The sequence below is a fragment of the Adiantum capillus-veneris genome, chromosome 9 (genome assembly GCF_014529385.1).
Source record: "Adiantum capillus-veneris isolate H3 chromosome 9, ASM1452938v2, whole genome shotgun sequence".
Lineage (NCBI taxonomy): Eukaryota > Viridiplantae > Streptophyta > Polypodiopsida > Polypodiales > Pteridaceae > Adiantum > Adiantum capillus-veneris.
In genome coordinates this window covers 16,756,268-16,762,206 of record NC_140939.1, presented here as the reverse complement: position 1 = coordinate 16,762,206, position 5,939 = coordinate 16,756,268, and positions in this window count along the sequence as shown.

The following is a 5,939-nucleotide window of genomic DNA, read 5'->3' as shown; positions in this document are numbered from 1 at the left end:
CATCTCCATCTTCTTCTTCTTCACCTCCTTGTGTGTGTGTGTGTGTGAGAGAGAGAGAGAGAGAGAGAGGGAGAGTGTGTGTGCGATCGAGCATTACGAAGGCACGACGGCGGCGAAGCGGTTGAGCGCGGCACGACTGCAGCTTCTTCTTCATCGCGGCGAGGAATCCACCACGAAGGCGAGCGTAGAGCGGTGAGTGACACACCCTTTGTTTTCTTGAGCTTGCTAGTTTAGGCTTGTTGTGTGCTTGGAGCCGTTTGTGGCTCGCATACGGTGTATTGGCAAGTCCCTTGCTTCGACAGTGCGGCAAGGAGCGCACATTTTTGGCGCCGTTGCCGGGGATATGTCCTACACTAAGCTCGGTTAGCACTTTACGCTTCCTTGTGGTGCAATTTCTATCATAGGAAAGGCAGGGAAGGAGTGTGTGGAAGGTTTCTGTTTTTTGCGTTTTCTGCAATTGCTGTCAAGTTTCAATTTCTGCTATTGTCTGCGTTTTTTCAATTTCTGCAATTTTTGCGTTTTCAAGTTCGGCGTTTTCAATTTATGCAATTTTCCGCATTTCTGTCAATTTTCTGCAATTTCTGCGTTTTTTCTGCAATTTCTGCATTTTCTGCAATTTCTGCATTTTCTGCATTTCTGCGTTTTTTTCAATTTCTGCATTTTCTGCATTTCTGCGTTTTTTTCAATTTCTGTATTTTCTGCATCAACCAAAAAATAATAATTTAAAAAAACTTTGGAAAAAAAAAGTTTTTTGAGAAAAAAAAAATTGAAAAAAAAAGGGAAAAAAATTCGGAAATTAAAAACGCGAGCGAGTGGGCGGCGATATTTTTCAAAAATAAAAAACGTGACTCTTAAAACGGACGGGTTGGTTTGTATAAAAGATAGATCGGGATCATTTTCCCAAGCCCAAGCCCAAGCCCAGGCCCAGGCCCAGGCCTCAGTCCTCAGTCTTATGATATATACTAGACTCGCTCTTATATATATACCCGACTCCCTCAAGAGAGAATGAGAGCATGTGGGACAAGTCCTCCACTCTCCTCCTTTCTCTTCCCACTTGCACCCTTAGACTTTCTAGTTTGGGCCTAGTTCCCTACTGGAAATTGACAGTTTTAGGGATTCCGAGGGCATAGAGTGACCAAACGGAGGGCTGTAAAGCACGGCACGACCCTCTGACCGATACGCTCGTTTCGAGCTATCACACGGTCCATTCCACGACACGCTCTAAAAAATCTAGCAAAAAAACAAACAAAAAACACGCTAAAAACTAGTCATAAGGCCTCCTAGAGCAGCTTTTTGACACCTAAGGGTATCAAAAGCACATGCACTTACGCTCTGGGCGGGTGCTAGAACACGATCATATTGAGGGTGCCTCTGTTCATACGGATACCCATTACCCATCCACGATAAGCTCTAGACCCTCAGCGGGGACACAAGGTAGCACCACCCAAGACCCTAAAATAGCCGCTAGTGATTCCTCCTCCGACTCAGAAATCATGGAAGCATACCCTAACCAAAACACTGAGAGAGAAGGCCATGCACCTCCCGCAGCTCCACAGCCTAGTACTAGTATGTTTAGCCGTTTCATGGAAACATTAGGTAGAGCTACTCGCTCGGAACCTGATGCAGATGAAGCACGCGAAGGGGGTGGGGAAGTGGAATCTCCTTTCACATCGCACGTGGACCCCACACCCCCAAAGAGTGTCCATGTGGATATCCTACCAACTTCTTACCAAGAAGGCCCTGTTGAGCTGCCTCCTTCAGAAGTTCCCTCTAGAGTACCGTTGGTGACAAGTAAAACCACGGGGAGCAACATTGCTTCTACCTCACAAGAAACCATTAACACATCGACTCTAGAAGGATTGTTCATTAATGATCATTGGACATACGACCTCCACACTGAGGTGTTGACGGATCTACACTCTGGCCACGCCTACCATGTAGGATGGATAGAGATTGTACAATCCACCTCTAGTGCCACGAGCATCGAAGATCAACAGAAAATGATCTGTAATGTTATCCATGGCATTATTCAATCAGAAAGGCAAAACCGAGGGGTAAATATACTCTCAACTGGCCCGATGAGATTTCTGGATACGAGCAAGGCTCAACAGCCTACTCTATCACAAATGGAGACTCCTCTAATGAGCCCCATGGACCCATCTTACGTCATTTCACCTGGGGTCTCTATGCAATCTGAGCCTCCGAGCGAAAACTTTAGCTTCCCTAACTTGGCTCAACCCTTTATTAAGGAAAACACAGTGCTCACTCCAGGGATAAGCCTGACAGAGAATGTACCGATGACATCTACGGTTAGCGCAGTGCCACTACCTAGTGTCGTAGTACCTAATATGGGGCCTCGACCATATGTACCTCTAGCCCCTTATGCACACATGGCCCCCACACCTCCAATTGTACCACTTGCTTATGCTCCTCGAGTGCCGCTCCCTAGCTCTTATCCGAGTGGACCTATGCCCGGTTATGTTCCATATCCTGCATCATCTACACATATGCCAAGACCGGTACCCGTTCCTCTCCCACATATGATTCCAAGAGTACCTCCACCGGCCCTGCCTCCTCACATAGGTGACTTGGCAGCGTTTGCTCAAACCATAGGTCGATCTATCGCGGAAAATATGCATCATGCATCTGATAGAGAGCCTAGAAGTAAGGCAGTACAAATTGCCAAACTCACGCAAAAATTCAATGGGGACGAAGATGCTAGGAAACACATTGAAGTGTTTGAACAAGTATGTGATTCCTTAGGGGAACGCAACGAACTACATAAGTGCAATGCCTTAAGCTTGACATTAAGTGGGAAGGCTGGAGATTGGTATAGGACCCTAAGGGTGGACGAGAAAACAATCTACCCTACCCTTCGAAGGTTGTTTCTAAAGGAGTACATACGAGAAGGTGTGCTTTGGGGTGTAGCATCTCAGCTACAGAAGGCCGAACGTAAGGAAGGAGAGTCAGTAAGGGACTTCATTAGTCGTCTAAAGCACTTAAACTCTCGTTGCCCTGTAAATGAGCGCTTCAACAATAACCAACTGCTTGATCGATTCATTCGAGGGTTGAGGAATGAAGGAATCTATAATGGACTAGTGATTAGAGGTATCACAACCTGGGAAGATGTCACTGCCAATGCAATCCAATTAGAGGACAACTTGATGATAGCAGGCATGAGGGTGTCTACTGACACTAGATCCACTAGCTCACAAGCCATTGAGTATGAACCCATGACTGCAAAGCCCATTGCCAATGAGCCAAAGGTATTTGAGACATTCTTGACAGACCTCACCAAGGCAATCCAAGAGTCACTTAAGGATAATCGACCCCCTCAAAATAGTCACATGTATCCAAGAAGGGAGCAACAATGGTGTTCCATTTGCTTAGGTCCACATAGCACTAGTGAGTGCCCTACGTTTAGAGTAAAATTTAATGGAACTTGCAACGCATGTGGTAGGTATGGTCACCAAGCTAAGGATTGTTTAATGATCAAACGTATGATGGCAAATAGACCACCTGTAGCCTGGACGGATGCACCTCGAGCTCCTGTATTGATGCCTACTCCACCTGTTGAGCAACTACCGCAACACATGGTCCCTAGATCTCAAAATGTTGTACAAGCTACACCGTTACCACCTCCTGTGCTAGGACCGCAGCCCCCGCATCCAAGAGTCGCCCCTATGAACCAAGTGGGTTGCGAGCCATCAAATGCTTATGCAGATGGCTGTGAGGAGGAAATAGACACTAGTATTGCCTACGGACTTGATACATTGGAAGAGTGTCCTATATACTACATGGAAGATTGTTGGGGACAAGTCAAGCCGGTTTATCAAGCTGCTGCTCTCGCATCCAGAGGTCAAAATATCAACACCCAGGCTAGGAGGCCACCTCTTCAATGCTACGAGTGTGGTGGACCACATCGAGTAGCGGAGTGCCCTATTAGGCTGCAAAAGAATGCTGCACAGATGCAAGTGAATCAAGGGAGCACGTCTGCAATGCCAATACTCACATGTAATCGTTGTGGCATAGATCACTTGATTGCCCAATGCCCCTATAACCCAAATGCGCCTAAAATCACACCCCTGAATTTGGTCGAAATTGCTAGTGTGACATCGCCAATACCACCCGTCGCACCTGCTTATGCGATTACAGGGTCCATGCTTCAAGGGCCAGGACATATCCTCGAAGAGAGAGATACCGCGTCAGTTATCCAAGCAAAGAAAAAGAAGACACGAAGGAAGAAGTCGCAGAATACGAAAAATTCAAAGCCAAGTTCCAAAACAAACATAGGAACAGGAGATGACCCCGTGTATATGAATGACCTCGAGGATGATTCAGATTCAGTCGAGACAATGGAGACTAGAACCAATACCACAAAGGGAAAGACCGACAAAGAAAACCGTAACATGGAACCAAATGAAAACCGAATGAGAGAAAACCATAAGGAGCCTCTGAAAACACCACAAGTGTTTCCAAATCCAATCCAAGACCCCCAAGAAAAACCGCAGGGGCAAAAAGGGAAGAATCGTAAAAAGAAGATTGGGACGTACCCAAACCCTGTAGACGAGATTAAGCAGGTGAAACATCTAAGAGGTTTAGTGGAGGAGACTCAAAGGAAACTAGAACCAGAACCCATGCATATCAAAATTCATGACACAGTGTTTCCCACGCAAGTTCATCCACCCCACATGAACCATAGACCGTTAGCCATATCTAGTATCATCCAAGAAGGGAGTGAGGACAGGACATCAGAAAGTGAGCATACACCCTTCTTGTTGGAAAGGATGTTTAACGAAGGAATACCTGATCCCATTGAGGAATATGAGATTCCATCCTCACCAGTTCCTAGTCAAGGATCTACACCCTGCAAAACGCCAATGAATGTTGCCAAACTAGTGGACTTCATGTCTTCTGAGGTCCGAACCACGATCATAGCAAAGCTGTATGGAGATCCTGAGTTATTCCTTGCACTTCGAGCATTCCTTAACGGAGAGCTACGAACGGGATTACCGCAGTTTGCGCAACCAAATAGGCCTGACTCGATTATTATTGATGAGGAAAATCATGTGCAATCACTTGACTTAGATGGACACGAGTCTGTGATTGAGGTACCCATTAACGAATTAGGGCAGTATTTTGAAGGCGACGAGTCTAATGCGACCCTACCCATCACTACCAAGGGATTAACTATAAAGGGAATTCTTGATGGTGGTGCGGGAGTTAGCATCGTTACAAAAGATTGTTGGGAATCCATGGGAAAACCCCGCCTCAGTGTTACTAACATTGTGGTAAAGATGGCAAATGGTACCATAGCCAAACCTATGGGGATGCTCAAGGATCTTAAGATCAAAGTTCTAGGACACAAGGTACGACATACGTTCATTGTAATGGATTTCTCTAAACACCTTATGTCATATGAAATGATTTTAGGACGACCATTCATGAGGGAAGCACAAATGGTTCACGATTGGTCTAAAAATCATGTCTATTTGCAATTCCAAGACTCTGTCCTTAGAGTGGATTTGGTGACTGGTAAGGTACACCCCTTAGGGAGTAAAACCATTATTGATCATCGCTCTGACACCACAGTTCACTCGGCCCCACTACAATATTGTTACACTTGTAAGAAGGATACAGACATTGGCCAAGATTCTCCTTACATGGATGTGTTACCGGGTATGACGGAATCAGACAATGTAGACTGGGTCCACCTAGCATCAACCATAGACACTTGGGGAAATAGGGGGACGACCTGGGTAACACCTGAGGGGGATGAAATGCATATACCCTTAAATATGCTACAAGCAATGCATATCGCTTCCGACAAGACTCATCCTAAGGTAACGAAGAAAACATACAAGTGGGTCCCTAAAGCTTCTTTAGTGACCATAACTAGTGCTAAAAAGCAGAAGCCTTGTAAGAAACGTACCACTCGC